The following is a 17,083-nucleotide window of genomic DNA, read 5'->3' on the forward strand; positions in this document are numbered from 1 at the left end:
GAGAAATCAAATGCGTTCTATTATGAGGGAGCAACCAGAATGAATCAAAGTTCAAAAAGAGGAACGCAAACAGAGATATTTGGATAAGTATTGGGTAGATGAGTGCGTTAAGTCTCCGCTTTCACGGCAGGAGATTGCAGATGGCAAAACGAAAGAGTAATTTCAGTTTTAGAGAGATGCGTCAGATTGAAAGAGGTATATCCATAAGTCGGTCATTGTACACACATTAACACGTAATAACAATGTACCACATCACTTAGTACACTGATTTTGTATATCGATTATGGAATATTTAGCAATTTTTTTTTAAGAAAGGTATGCTTATACTTGTTTTGTCATGAGTTGACATGGCTGTGTCAATGACAAACGGTATTATATGGGGTTGCTTGATATTAGTTCATACATTTGAAAGATGGAGTATAATATGATAACAGCCATTTCTTTCTGTCCAGTAGAAGCCAAAAGAGAGTGCTTCTAGAGGATAACTACATTTTACTAGGGTTTAAAATCTTTTTTTTTTTTTTTTTTTTTTTATCAACAACAAACTTCAAGAGAGTGTGTTCAAGAATTTCTTAACTCGTAAATTGGAAATCGCTCATTTAAGTTTTACAAAGTGTATGCTAATTGCTCTAGATTGGGCCAACTGCATAGGTAAAAGTTCTGAACTTAATCGGTTCATGACTTTGTAGGGTGTTTCATGAGCCCTTTAGATAGCTGGATCTCTACAATCGTGCCCTAAATTCTCATCAAGAAAAAAAAATGAAGTTTGTTTTGTTCGGCCATGACTAATCTGGACAATACTTATCGATAATATAAAAAGATTAAGTGAAGAGGAAATGATAGCAATAACTGAATTCCCTTTCTTCTGCCGACGCATATGAATAAAGGAAGATCATGTGAACCGATGGTCATAGATTTTAGGCTTGTTTTATATCACCCTTTTTTCCTGTATTGACCAAGTGCAAGTAACCGTATTATAGGAACGTTGCGGATTCTGCGGCCTAAAAATGTTAGAAAAATGCTGCTAAACAAATGAATGTCTATTTATATTAATTAACTAACATTTGTCTTCTACTTGATTTATAAAGTCTTTACATTCAGTCTTTAGTATTGGTCAAGATATCATCCGATATAAATCAGAAATGCTTTAACAAAATCTCTGATACTATATGAATTTATGTCACGGCCAGTGGAGAATAAACTTTAGTAAAGTATCATTGATTTGGAAAACAAGTTAGTTCTGATCATTAATCTTTAAATGTCTCATAGAATGAACTTATGCTCTAGTCGTGTGTGAACTTTTGGAACATCTTTCCGTCCGTTGTAGACTTTTGCTGTACCGAGTTTCATGTTTTCTCTAATTAAGAAAACAAAGGATGAGAAGGGGCGACCCACACAATTACCCCTCCAGCTATCACCAGAAGGATCTCACAAATGTTGTGAAATGTTATGTTTAGACCTAAACTATTTAGGCCAGCCCTGTAGGTTTATGAGTCAGTCACCATAGTCCCACCGACGCTAATTCCCACCGATGCCAATTTAGTCAATTGTTCGTTGCATGAGGACCGAATTTCGAAAACAAGAACCGAAGAGAATTTCGACGCGTCACCTTCACTTATTCTTTCTGTCTGCCTGTGAAACCCAGGGAGGATAGAGTGGAAACTAGGTTGTCTCTGTCTTTGTTCTTTATTGGGCGACCGAAAACCAAGTTAGCATTGTTCTAGAATTTCCTAGAAAGACAAGACGTCCATCTCGAGCTCCATAGACTTTTTCGGCCTATAGTTTAAGTTCACCACGACATGTGATGTGATTTCATCAATCGTAGTCACTTGGTGGTGGCTAATTAATGGATGGTTTGAAGAAGTTTTGTTAGGCCACTTATGATTTAACTGTTTGTCCATTGACTTTGTTCTTGGTAATCCAATTGGGAGGCTTGGGAGAGGACATCTATGCCATTAGAAATTTTGTAGATAATTTGGTCTAAGTGCTTGCTATATAGCATTTGATGTTGGGGGAAATTCTTGCTTGAAAATTATTGTGATCACATGGGGGTAGATTGGACCAATGCCAGGCTAAGACTTTGAGTCCGTGGCTCTTAATTAGTCCACTTACGCTTACACTAAGTTTTGTTGGTCCGGTAACAACTTAGCATATTCAAGACTTCCCATTGCTTTCAATTAAAAAAGAAAAGAAAAACACACTTTGAAATTAATGTCTTGAATTTGAATGCAATTGATCAAGACCCAAGTAAAGTGGGAAAATCACCAAGACAATTGCAAATCTATTATAATTTTTCTAATTCAGTCTCAAACCTATTATTTTTTGGCCAATTCAGTCCTAAACCTTTTTGTAATTGTGCTAATTTAGTTTATTCTTGATAGGCTATGGTTGGCATCAATGCCAGCTGTTTGGCAATGCTAATATAGCAATTTTTTTAATAATATTTTATTTTTTTCGAGTTTTTAATTAATAATTATTATTTTTCTTTCTTCTTTGTCGTCGTCGGACCCAGCTCCGACTAGCTAGAGGCTAAGGTCGGTAAGGTCTTGCCATCACAGGCGAGCTCGCCCTTGCCATTATCATGCTAGGTGAGGTCTCACCTAACAATGGCGGGGGCAAGCCTCATCGTTGAGGTGTTGGGTGAGCTTGCCTACGACGGTGTGGTGCTTAGCGAGCTTGCCCTCGTTGTTGCAACACTGGGTGAGGTCTTGTCTAGCCATGGTGAGGGTGAGCTCGTCCACGATGGTGAGGCCTTGCCAACCATAGCCTCTAGCAACCGGCCAAAAGAAGAAGAAAAAGAAAAAAAAATTATTAACAAGTGCCACATCACCATTGGCCGATCGAATCGAAGAAGAAGAAGAAAGAAAAAAATTAATAACAAATAAAATAAAATATTATTAAAAAATGTCATGTCGGCGTCGGTTGGCATTTATGCAACAACGACGGTCAAATTTGACTGAATAGACTGAATTAGTACAAAATATTTTTAATTGAATTGAAAAAATTGCAATAGATTAGGACTCTTTTAGTAATTTTCTTCGACTGATATTGATATGCGAGAATGACCACCAATGCTATAGCGACAACTATCCAGCAGATCGGACTTGGTCGTCGAGTCATGCGTTGTCCGGTATCCAAGCTGGAGGTGGGTCCCTATGTCCACCCGGCTGACGTCCTGGCTTCGCAAAGCTTTGGCCGGGTGTATAAGCCCACTTCTGATAGTTGACCAAACATACTCGTGATTAACTATTAATTGTGTTTGGACCTAACTTCTCCATTAACCTTTAGAACCATTAAGAGGGTTTGTAAGAGTCTTTCGTGATATTAAGAGAGATTCTGTTAGAACTCTAGCGAAGGGCTTGTTTGTGAGATTATTGAGTGTTAATCGGAACCTAAATGTTAATGGCATTTGATTGATCCATCGAGTTGCCATCATCTCTTTCCCGTATCCTTGTCTCTTTTGACATTTTTCCATTCTAGGAGTAGTTGTATGTGCCATCGACCAAATTTCGTAAATCTCGCATCTGTATTCCTTGTTTTCCATTTTTGTTTTTGGGCATATTAATCCGCTTAGTTTGAGTTCTATGTTGTCTATTCAACTTAGGTGAGATGATATTCACATATTAGATAGACCAGCACTCATGTTTACATACGTGATTACTTGAGATAAAACATAATTATATGAGCCAAATGGGGACGTCTCCTCAAGATCGGCTCCTATCCATGGCGATACGGCAATCTATTCACATATTCCTAAAAGTCGTGTGGATTGAGCATTAATGTGTTAGAAGAAAGCATTGACTATGTGGATGTTGAGATGAATATGACGGGGATATTTCCTCGACTGGATGCTCCACAAAGAGGATTGGTCTTCGCACAACTTGAAGACATAAATGATAGTAGAATTATAAGAGAAATTGCCGGTCAATAAAGTTGTGCTTTAGTTTCTATACACTCTGCTCCCCCTCCCACCCCTTTTTTTTTTAATGTCTCTTTTTCTCTTTAGCAATTCTGAGAGACTCCCCGCTAGTACATGAAACTACTACGTGAGAAAGTAGGATAAGGCAAATAATACCTTAAGAACAGTGATTATCATCATGTATCAAAGCATTAGCTGCTGTTTTGTCTTCATTGACAATTAAAGTTCCCCAACACTTTCTACATCCCGCAGGATGGAGCCAGCTTTCATCACAATTGAGCCAGTGCTCCATTGTCTTAGACGTAGGCCAAGTGACACTAGCTCGAAGCTAGCACCATCAAGGAGCGAACCAGATCTGGCTAGTTCGAAGAGGGCGGAGCCAAATTTTGCTCCGTTTCGACGGAGTGAGTTGCGTTTGACTCGGTCATTGAAGAGAGAGAGAGAGAGAGAGGTGGTCTCATAATGGTGATCTGGATCAGCGGTGGAGAAGTGGCGGTGGTGTGGCTAGGTCATGATGGATGCTGATATGCACAAAGATAGATTGTGAGATGAGGTGGCGGTGCCGTGACGAGAGAAGGCGCAGAAAAGAGAGAAGAAAACTCTCAGAGGGAAGTAACAGAGGAGTGGATTTGGTGGTTGACAGAAAATGTACACATTCCACATTTATGAGAATTTTCGACATCTCTCTCGGGAAGTGAGAGACAAATGAATTTGCATATTTCTTTTGTTTGTTTGTCGTACTCTAACTTTCTTGTCTCTCAAATACTTATTCAATTTCTTTATAGAAAGTCGGAGTCGAACCCACACCCCTATCTAGTATTTGAGATTGACAAAATCCATATTTACGAGAATTTTCAACATCTCTCTGGGTCTCGAATCCGCGGCCATGTGAACTTCCATCTAAATTTAGAAGATCCCAGTTCTTTACTTATATGCCTTCGGTTATAACTTGGTAACTGAAGTCATATTGTTGAGCTCAAAGCAATCGTTTACCTCTTTCACTATTAGAACTCGAGAACCTTATTACACAACAAAAGAAGCAGAAGAAGAAAAAACATGATTGCTAGGCACTCAATAAACTAATCTCAAAAGAGATTGGTAGGGCTGAAGATACGTATGTTTGCAAATAATAAACGAACTCTCAGAAGTAGACTCCCTCGGAATCCGCTCTCAGTGATGAGCTAATTTCCCACCACAGTAGATGTTTCATAATTCACAACAAAGTAGAGGCGCACTAAACTGTTCAAACCTTTCATTTTTTTTTTCCCATCACCAACAAAGGAAATTAAGTTCAAGGATGATGCTTTTGGGTGTAGATATAGTCGATGTGGGCAGCCAAAGTCCTCCTCACCAAGCATTCTTCTTCCCCAACACCTTTGCAGCTGTCGTCCAACAACTCATCATCACGCTTGGTTTCAACACCCTGCAAAATAGAGAATACAAAACGCCTAAGACGGAATTTACCCACACAAATGTTCAGATGCACACATGACTGTTCTAAAACGTTTAGTTTGTTACGTAATAGCAATAACTTGAATAAAAACTTTGACAGGTCGAGCCTTGAAAACTCGGGCCAATAGGGTTATTAAAATCCAATGTAAATGAACAACCCACCGCATGTTTAGTGTCGACCGGAGTAACATCGAGAAACGCTGGCTCGGGGCGAGCAAAGCAGGATGAGATTGTGCAGAGTAGGAGGAGAGACGTCAAGAAAAGGGTTGTGATCTTGGCCATCTTTGCTGTCTTTCTTGATGCTGAATAGTAGGGATGGATGGTTTAAATAGACAGGGAGAGTTGGATAGAGCACTTGTTAAAGTTAACTAAAGTACGTGTGAACCGAGGTAGCTTGAGACATCATTGACGGAGACTATGGCATAGAGAATTTCGGTGGGATCGAATCGAAGATTCACAGAGAAATTATTGGCGTATCATTATGAGAGAACGACCGAAAGGAATCAAAGTCCAAAGAGAGGAAAGCTAAGAAAGATATAGGATTAAATCTTGGGTCGATGAGGGCGTTAAGTCTCTGCTTGCACGGCAGGAGATTGTCGGTGGCATAATGAAAGAGTAATTTTACACACACACACACACATTAAAGATTGGTTTAGTTTCGGAGAGATGTGTCATACTGGAATCAGTATACAAATAAACCCATCGATCATCGTACACACATTCAACATTCAATAATCTAATATGGTTTATAATTAGCATTTTTTAGAGACGTATATCTACACTTGTTTTGTCCGGATCTGACATGGCTTCGTCCATGACAAATGGTTTTATGTGCGGTAGCTTGATATTAGCTCTCTGAAAGATCGAGTATAATATGATTTTCATTTCTTTTGTCCAGTAGAAGCCGAAAGAGTGGACTTCTTGAGTATAACGACATTCTAGCAGCTCGATATGCTCCAGAGCTCAAGAGTAACATCGACGAGGACCTTAGTATATCATACGTGGCGGTTTGTAACACCGCAACTCCATATACAACACGAGAAATCCTCTTCATAAGATGACCGCTTAAATACTAGAATTGAACCCACTTGGAACGGGCCGCTTATTGATGTGTAGCATTGATAGTTATGTTATTCTAGAGATTATCCAAAAAGTCTAAAATCTATTGGACTTTTACCAATTCAGTCATAAAATTGTCAATTTTGTCAATTGTGTCATAAATCTTTTCAATTCAAAAACTGAAAGTTGCTTGTTCAAATCTCAAAAATCACGTACCAACTGTTCTGGGTTAGGTGATCTGCACAGGTCAAAGATCTACACATAACTTAATTGTGAGTTTTGCAAATTGTTTCACGAGTTCTCTGATAATCGAGTATATGCACTCGTACCCCTTGAGTTTTCGAAAAGAAAAAGAATAAAAAGAAAAAGTAAAAGAAGGTTGCTTGGTTCAACCGTCCCTTATCTAGAGATTCCAGGTCGGTTCAAGCTTATCAACAATAAAGCTAAATGATCAACTGAAGCAGAAGAAAAGAATAATACCAAAAACTGAATTCTCTTTCTTATGCCTCTAATGTCAAAGATGCCCATGAATGAAGACAGATCATGTGAACCGATGTCATAGATTTTAGACTTGTTTTATTTTAGCTTTGACCAAGATAACTGTATCTCAGGAATGTTTCGGATTCCGCCGCGCAAAAAAAAGTTAGAGAAATCAGGCTAATTAAAGATGATCTATTCTCATTGAGAATATTTATTAAAATTAGTCTTCTAATCAATTTAGCAAGTTTTTACATTTAGCTTTTTATAAGCATTGTGAATATCTTTAGTGTTGGTCAAAACGTAATCCCAAAATCAGTGTGAAATGCTTTAATGAAATCGATGACACTATATGAAAGTTAAAGGTCACGGCCGGTGGAGAATAAACTTTAGAAAAGTATTATTGATTTGGAGAATGAGCTAGTTATTATCAATTAGGGTAACCAATAAAAGCCATTTGTCGTGCGCATGAACTTTTGGAACATCTTTTCGTTCATCGTATACTTTTGCTATTCTAATTTTTAGATTTTTTTATTAAATAAAAGTGAGGAGGGACGACTGCCATGATTATCCTTCTGAATTTCACCATAAATGTTTCACAAGTTTTACGGAATGTTTTCTTTGAATCCTAACCGTTAAGTAGGTTCATAAACTAGTGACCAAACCCACACCGATGTTATTTCAACGAAAAATGATAAATAAAAAAAAGTCATAAATTCATTACAATTGTACCAATTTAGTTTTATATATTTTAATTTGGCTATTCTACTTATAAACCTTTTGATGATTTGTTAATTTATTCATTCTAGCCAAGTTTTGGAGAAAATTGCTGACAGGGATGTAAATAGTGCCACATATGATGAATGATACTAACATGAATAAATTTTATAGTTTTTTACAATTTTTAAAAATGATATGAATTTTTTGATTTATTATTTTATTTCTTTCTTCTCTTTTTTTTTTTTTTTTTTTTTTTTACTACGAAGTGTGGCATGTGTTGCGGCCCTCGCCTAGTGGTCATTTGGGCAAGGACTGGCGAGGGCCTTGCAAGATTTGCCTAATGGCCGATGAGGGTTGCTAGGTGAAAAAGGAAAATAAAGAAAGAAAAAATTTAAAAAAATTATTCATGTTAGTACTGGCCATCCCATGCGATGCTACTGATGTCTATGTTAGCAATTTCTAGTCAAATTTTATTGGAAGGATTAAATTGGCAAATCGTTAATATTTAGGACTAAATTGATTAAATTAAAAGATTTAGAACTTAATTCACACAAATCGAATAGGTTGAACACTTTTTTGATAATCTCTCTTTATTTTAACTAATTGTTAGTCACTCGTGAACCGAATTTCAGAAACAGGAAACGAAGAGTAGAATAAGAAAACGTTCCACCGCAACAAAGGGAATTTCAGCGCGTCCCTTCATTTATTCTTCCTGTCTGCTTGTGAGATACCGGGAAGATGGAGGGGACATTAAGTTGTCTCTGTCTTCGGCTCTTCATTGGGCAATCGAAAACCAATTTAGCAACGTACTAGAGTTTCCTAGAGAGACAAGACGTCCATCTCAAGTCCCATTAGACTTTTTGGGCCTCTAATCAAGTCACCACGGCATGTGAAATCGTCAATCGCAATTATGTCGGGGCCGAGAAACTTCAGCCTTAACATTGGTGGGAAATTAACGGACTGTTAGGGGAATTTTTATGATTAAGCTGTGACTTTGTTTTTGGTAATCCAATGGGCGGTCATCACATGGTGAGAATGGAAGGCTAGGAAGAGAGGACATCTTGCCGATGATTTGGTGTGAGTGCTTGCCTTAGCATCGCATGTTGAGGAAATTCTTGATTGAATTCGTTTTATTTGTGATCACATGGTAGATTGGACCAATCTGATAGTGGAATATAAGGTTGATACTTTGAGCCCATGGCTCTTAGTCAACTTTGAGTTCATGGTGATATGGATTCTGCCGCATATTAGATAGACCAGAACACATGTTTCGGGCATTGAAATTCCAGCAATCAATGGGCGACTACCTGAGATAGAGCACCATTATCGGAACCAAATGGTGAAGTCACCTCAAGACCGAATTCTATCCACGTTTATATTGCAATCTATCCACGTATTCTTGAAAGTTGTGTGGATAGAGCATTAGGAAAAAGCATTGACAAAGAGGATCTGTTCTTTGCAGAACTTGTAGACTTACATGAAAGTGGAATTACTGGGGAAATCCCGGGTCAACAAAGCTGTGCTTTTGTTTCCATACACACTGCTTTTCCTCTTCTTTTCCTCTTCTCTCTTTAGCAAATCTGAGAGATTCCCTATTGGTAAATGAAACTACCATTTGAGAATAAGAGCTCGAGGACTGATTTTCAAGGCAGGAAGAAACTCGTTACGTGATAAAATTATGTATCGACATACATTTCGAGGAGACAATCCCCGAGTCATCAATTTTCTCCATTAGGCTTTTTTATGACGCCTGGATAAAGGGTGATGTACTATAGGGTGGGATATAATATGATTAGATGGACAAACTCCTTCAAATTTCTTATATTATTTATTTGGAAGGATATCGGATATAATGATGAATATGGTTATACATATCCTATAAAGTGTTTAAAGTTTTTTTGTGGACATTGTTGTAATTGGACAACGAGTTTAGATAAACAGCTCAAAAACCCTAGTTCTATAATGTGAAGGCAACCGTTATAACGGTGACTGGTTCTCTCAACCACGAATCACGATTCTACGGAGAATCGATGTAGAGGACAGAACGAGGGGGCACACTGCCGACCGCCGTATGCTGATTGCCAAAGTCATGGTTTTCAAGATGATGAAAATATTCAAATTAGGTTGCATCTAATTCCTAGAACAAAGATTCGGATAAAATAATAATATGGATAAATGTATTGAAAGTTCTAAAACTTGTCAATAAAATATAATTGAGTCTTTAAACTTTCAAAAATATAATTAAATCCTAAAATTTGTCAAGTTAACCGATTATTGGCCACAGGCCAAAGGGAAAGAAAAGTAAAAACAAAAATAAAAGGAACAAATTAAAAAATGAAAAAAAAAAAAAAAATTGTTCATGTCACCATCAACAATACCACGTAGAATGGCTAGTGGCTAACCAACGTCTACATTAGCAATTTTAGGTCAAAATTGATTGAAATGGCTAAATTGACAAGTCGTTAAGAGATTTATGACTAAATTAACAAAATTGAAAGGTTTACTAAATTAGCAAATTTTTAAAAGATTTAAAACTAAATTGGTACAAGTAAAATGTTATTCTTCAAATGGTCGCCATGCAATATGTTTGGTATATTTTGGACAATCATCCCATTAACTTCACTTTTTCCCCATGATCTATTGAATTTTGACTATCTCTTCCACAAACGATTTTCAAATTGGAATACCACAGCCATCTCATGGCTCTAAGATTTCCCTTCCCCATTCAGAGTCTCAATCAATGATTCTGTCTAATTGATATCTTTTCCAACCAATCTTGCTATGACGTTCATAATTGTCAACCATACGCCATCATATTTAAACTATAGATTTGTGGTCATCGATGTATATAACATTACTCATGGACATCGACGATTGCTCACGTGTTTAAAAATAACTTATATTCTAGTCACGTGTCTATCCATATCAATATCCTAGTTAATTTTGGTGCAAACAAAACCACAACCTTAAAAGAAACTATAAGCTAGCCGATCCTCCAAATTCGATTTAGGAGCTCTTCCTTTCCAATGGTGGAAATAGAATGGATTGTCCTCCAGGTTCAGCCTATCTTTACCCCGATAACTTTTTAGGACGAAATTCTTCCATTTCCTACATTGGAAATAGGCAAAGAATCGCTCCATTCAGAAGCAACCTTCCTATGTTCTCCTTGAGAGACAATAAAACCATTCCTTACCCCATTCTCTCTTTTTGTTCCGCGCGAAACGTTGAGTGAGGGCGTTAAAACAATATTCTATGGTAATTCATTTTAATGGGAATGGCTGAAATATATCGTGTGGTCAAGGAAAGAAGAGCCTGAATTTTATCCACTACTAAACTAACGGTTTAAACATTTTATAAAAATTAATGCTGCAAACTATCTCAAGTGTGTGATGCCGCTGAGGTTTTTCCCCCCTCTTGTTATAGATTTTGGCGTTCGAAAAAGTTTTTACTAGGATTGAATAGCCGAGTGGATTCAATTGCAGAACTCAATCGAACTAGCCTTACCCAATTGATTCAAAGTCGGTTCACATGGGGACTAGGTAGGTTTATGGGTAAAAAATTTGGGGAACCGTCTCGATTGGCTCGGTTCCCAATTTTAGTTTCTAGATTAGAACTGGTTTTTAGCTTTATTATTTTTATACTTTGTTCAAGAAAAAGATAAATATTTTGGTCTATCTAAAAAATCTATAAAGCTGTGATCACTATATTACAAATTGTTCACATAATATATCAATCCCAAATAATGTTCATTTTACTTAATTGTATGAATTTAGAATCCACTATTTGTTTGGGCTTTATCCATAAGCTTCCAAAAAGAAATATTCTTTCCTTTACATATCTCCGAATAAAAATTGGCCTATGCCTAAAGTAAGGACCTTTTCTTTTCAAAATTCGGGCCGACCGTAATATTCTCGTTCGAAAGTGTTACCCAATAATAGTCATATCTTATGTTTTACTTTCATATCACATCTTTGATCTTTACTTTCTCTACGGCCCCATTGTTCTCTTAGAAAAAGAAAACTTATCATAGAAGAAATAATATATATAGTTCTGGTAGTTGATGGTGTATGATCTAGAAGCCACAAAATGTCATATTGAAACCTAATTCCAAACAGATCACCCCGGTCCTTTATATGGCCATCGTGCACTCCACATCACTGTAACATCAATGGATCCTCATTCTCATCATGCTCCTCTTTGGAGCCACGTCACCCGATGGTGCGCCTGCACGGGCGGTCGCGAGCCGGTCGAACGGCTTGCGGTGGCCGAGGCACAGAGCTCGAGCCACGTCGCCTGTACCCCTGCATGCAAGAAGAAGCTTGACGGGGTAGCTCTGTGGGTCGTCAGTGGCATCGCCACGGCCTTTTTCTCGTCTCTCGAGCGATGCTCGTGCATCCGTCTCGGCACGAAAGATGACGCCGAGGACCCTTCTCTGCCGCCACTGATCGGAGACCAGGGAAGGCTCCAGCAAGAAGCCGGTGCGGAGGATGAGGAGGAGCTTGAGGTGGAGCTTGAGGTGGAGCCAAGTACGGCCCCTTCTTTCGATGCTGAACGAGAGCAAGTAAAATAGATGTATGCTCGGAGTGCGTGCCATTATAGTTATTGGTATGTGTACGTATTTGTACATGGATTAGTTGTAGGTAAGTATTGGACTTGTTGATTGTGTTTCGGATTTAATAAAGTATACGTTTACTTCATTTAGCACAATTTCCATCATCAAAATGTCGGAAAACGAATGACTTTCTTCAAATCAATAGTTATACGTGACAATTTTGAGAACCGACTAGTTGTCTCGACCGTGCTTTGCACGAATTCACTTGTAAGTTCTTGATTAAGAAACGATGTTCGGTTTCTAATCATAGATCATTTGATATCACCTGGACATCATGGAGAATGTTTATTCAACTTGTGGACATTACTGTGGGAAAAATACATGTCGTCTGCATAAATAATCAGCTTAATCATTTGAGATGACTTTCTCATCTTAATATCTTTGTATTTTTTTTTGGGAAGTAAAAAGGGGTATTATCCTTTGATATTCTCGAGTTTAGTTTTCAAAGAGAGACATTTTAGTGGGTTACCTCTTAAATTAATTCCTCGCTTTATGGCGTACTTGCAAAATATAAGGAGAAAAGTGTTAAAAAAAAGTACTAAACATTTTGTATTTATGCCAATTTAATTATGAACATTTTTACTTAGTATTGATTCAGTCATTTCCGGCTAATTTTGGCCGGATTTTGCCGATTGAACACCAGCTGGTTGACGTGGCACAGAAACGTAGACAATTTTTAATAATATTTTAATATTTTTGAATTTGAATTTGAATTTTATTTTTATTTTTCCCTTCCCCTCCTCTAGCTAGTTGTCGGACCTCGGCGACTAGCCGAGGCGACGGCCGGCGAGGTCAACCTCACTCACCCTTGTCGGCCACCTTGCTAGTGGTCGCTAGGGCGAGCCTTGCCGCGCCGCCTAGGCCATGAGGGCGACCTAGCACCAGGTTGGCGAGGCTCGCCCTCATTGGATTTGGAGAGTTTGAGCCTCACCCATGGCCAGCGAGGCTCGACCTTGCCGAATTGTGGCCTGGTGGCATCGGCGAGCCTCGTTGCCCGGTGCGAGGCCGCCCTCGTGGCCACCGGCAAGGTTCGACGAGGTCAACCTCACTAGTCGTTGCCTCGGCCGGTCACGAGGTCCGGCGACTAGTTGGAGAAGGGAAAGGAAAAAAGAAAAAAAAAAAAGAAAGAAAATAAAATAAAAAATTTAAAAATATTAAAATATTATTAAAATTTGTCAACGTCGCATCGATCAAAGAACGTTGGTTGGCCGGCATCTAATCAGCAAAATCCGGTCAAAATTGACCGGAAAGGATTGAATCGGCACTAAGTAAAAATGTTTAGGACTTTTTTGACACTTTTTTCCAAATATAAGTATCTGGTCATGCACGCTTATACCATTTAAATAAAATAACTGAAGTTATTCATTGGATTATCTATCACCAAATGCACTATATCACTTCCTATCGTGACTATTTTGCCCACCTCTCACACAAAGCGTGCAGACTATTGCTGATTTTTGGACCTCAGGGAGGGAGGGAGGGATGCTGCTCTTATTGACCTTTATTTGCAAGAAAAGAATGCCAAATTGATGATTAAATTAGTATCAGACGTAACCGACGATGCTTAATTATTGACATATCATTAATATATTAAATTATTCCTTCATAAAATGCATCTCATTCACTTCGTCGTGTAAGAAATCTACTTTTATTCTCATCTGCTTAACATTTTAAAAGCTTACTGATTTATCATTTATTAAACCTCATTAAGCAAAACCCAATGTTTTGTATAAATTCTAGCTTTTAGCCCGTTTAGTTTGCAGGTTACTTAGTATCATACGGTAAAATCATAATTAATTAATTTTATTTTTTTGCGGAAATTTATGTGCTGTATAGAGTTGTAATGAGAAACTATATATTATGACATTTGATAAGGCATTCAATTAAAAATATACTAATTCTCCCCATTTAGTTAGCGCTAGTCATATATAATCTCATTTGAATTTCAATCTAGACAAGTCAAATGTGGTTGACCACCTAATCCGTTCTGTGCAGAGAATTTCTAAATGATGAAAGCTTACTCTATTTCAATAAAAAACATAAAGTAAGCATGAGTCATTAAAAAATGCAACATTGTTTAGACCTAAATTTGTGATCGACCTTTAGAAAGCCTCGGAAAGCTTCGAAAAGAGTTTTTTCCAGAATGGGTATCTAGTTATATTCATTTATTTTTGTGAGAATTATTAGATATAATTGGAGTTTGGGAAACTTATAGCATCTGTTTGAGAGGTTGTAATTTTTTTAATATCATGTGAAATATCTTATCCTTCTTGACTTTAGTGGGTGCACCGGGCGAATCATGTAAATTTGCCGAGCGTAATTTATTTGTTTGGCATTATTTGTCACTTTATGCGACAAAATCGGTCGACTGTGTATGTCCAGACATATGGAGGTGGAGTCAGGCATTATTAACAAGGGGCACGAGAAGCGTCATTTTGAGTTTGCATTTCGGTGGTACAGCGGGTTTATGCAGTCTTGTCGGGCAACTTGAAAACATACCAAACAGAATTATGCTGTAGGCATCGTACACTTTGTTTAGCACAACATTTTCAAAGAGTTTCGGACCTCCAAAGGGTCTTGAGCTAAAATATCGGTGTTTGATAACATAATCTCAAGTAAGCTTAAAAACTCAAGGCAACTTGGATCCAGTTTTGGGCTGCATTCTGAAAATGTCTTTTCAGGGGTTTAATGAATTATTTCTTTCAACTTTTCCCTCACTAAGCTAATGAAATTTCAGTTTTAACCTCACCCTCAAAAGCTAAATAGATCTGATCGGCGGACGAGGACATCAACGCAAGGGCTAAAGCTAGCTCAAATGAATGGTGACTATGCCTGGGCTTGCACGATCTTGATGGCTGTCGCCTGGGGTGGCGTGGCTTCAGCATTGCCTCGCATCGCCCCATCATTGGTCACCTGGGGTCGCCTCGCCATCGCCTGGGATTGCATGACCTTGAGTCACCTTGCTTGGGGTCATGACATGAGCAAATCTCGCCTAGGCGTTGCTTGCCTTGGGGTCGCGCTACACTCCTGTTGCCTTGCTGGGATAACATGACCTCTACTTTGCCTCACCTTGGGTCACCTCGCCTCGCCTTAGGTCACTTGGTGTCGCCTCACCTTGCCTCTTGTTGACAGCAGCGTTACCCTGCCTTGCTGAGGTCTAGCGGCCTCTGGTCAATGCTCACCGGGCTCCAATTCCCTTGCTGCGGTGCTTGCCGGCCTTTGGTTGAAGCTCTCTGGATCTAATAACGTCTGTCCTCTCTTCTGTATATATATATAACATAATTTTAAAATTGTTTTACGAGGATTTGCAAAGTTCTTTGTGAGATTAGAGTGTTTATGTGAGAACTCTTTCGAAGGGTTTGTTTGTGAGATTATTGAGAATAATAGGGACCTAGAAAATACTAGTAGTGTTTAATGATCAATCAAGTAGCTGTAATCTCGGTCACATCCCTTATCTCTAGTGAAATTTTCAGTCATTCGGGGAGTGGATGTAACGTGATTCATGTATCTGTATTCCTCTTTTTTCCCCCGTATTTCAATCTGCTTGGTTTTGCTTTTATTATAAACTCAAAGTAAGTAGATTGCCTCTTCTGCGTGTGAGAAATATGATTCTGCCACACATTAGATAAGTGATCACTCGAGATAAAACATCATGATACAAACAAAACGGTGACCTCACCTCAAGACCGTCTCCTATTCACGGATAAATGGCAATCTATCCATACATTTTAAAAAAGTTGTGTGGATTGAGTATTAGTGTGTTAGGAAAAGGCATTGACTATATGAAAATTGAAAGGAATGCAGTGGGGATTTCCTCCTTGGATAGACCCCAAAGAGGTTGTCGATAAAGTTACCGGAGAAAAGAGGTGAAAAGAGGAGAAATTGCTACATGTAACTCTACTTGCATGAAAGTAGACATACAGGAGAAATTGCGGGTCAAAATGTTCTACTTTTGTTTCCATACACTCTGCTTTTCCTCTTCTTTTTCCTTCTCTTTAGTAATTCTGAGAGATTCCTGCTAGCAAATGAAACTACAACGGGAGAAAAGAGGACGCCGAAATATTGTCGAGGCAGGAAGAAACTTGTACGGGGATAAAATCATGTACCAATATACATTTGAGGAGATAAACCCTAAAGTCATAATCATATATAATAGGGAAGGATACAATACGATAACAATATATAAATCATTCAAATTTATCATTCTTATAATTTATTTGGGAGAAAATCGGTCGTAAAGATGAATATGGCTATAACCTATCATATAAACTGTAAATTTTTTCTATTTTTTGATGAACATAAGTTCATGATCGGATAGAAAAAAGTAAAATACCCTACCAATTGACGAAAAACCCAGGATCTATAATGAAAAGGGCGACTAATGGTAGTCACTTGTCTCATTGCGACCACCATAATAAGCTGGTTAATTATATCAACCATCAATCACCATCATGACAGAGAACCGATATATACACATATATTATATATACGAGAGAGAGAGAGAGAGAGAGAGAGAGAGAGAGAGAGAGAGAGTTAAAATCTTTTAGTCATATTATTTTTTTTTTCGGATATAGCTACGTGTTGTATTAGGAAATTTTCGCATATCAGAATTTTAAATTATAAAAAAAGAAGAAAAGAAACCATAAGCTAGCCGATCCTCCAACTTTGATGTAGAAACTAGTCTTCTTTATGATAGAAATAGTTGTACTCCAGCTCCGGCCTATATTTAATAACTATCATTGAAGCTTTATGCACTTTGTAGAAAGAAGGAAGCGCCAAAGAAATATATAATATGTCAAGATTGCAAGGAGAAAAAGTATATACAAAATCTACAAATGGTCTCT

The 17,083-nt window shown here is 38.0% G+C and overlaps 1 long non-coding RNA gene across 1 annotated transcript; it reads right to left on the reverse strand.

The window, feature by feature from the left end:
* Positions 1-4,893: 4,893 nt before the first annotated feature.
* On the reverse strand, positions 4,894-5,688 carry LOC108954255. Its single transcript, XR_001980007.2, has 2 exons — positions 5,534-5,688; positions 4,894-5,342 (listed from the first exon to the last, which is right to left on the reverse strand). It is a non-coding gene; the product is annotated as an uncharacterized LOC108954255 (long non-coding RNA).
* Positions 5,689-17,083: the final 11,395 nt, after the last annotated feature.

The sequence above is a fragment of the Eucalyptus grandis genome, chromosome 8 (genome assembly GCF_016545825.1).
Source record: "Eucalyptus grandis isolate ANBG69807.140 chromosome 8, ASM1654582v1, whole genome shotgun sequence".
In the NCBI taxonomy this organism is placed as follows: Eukaryota; Viridiplantae; Streptophyta; class Magnoliopsida; order Myrtales; family Myrtaceae; genus Eucalyptus; species Eucalyptus grandis.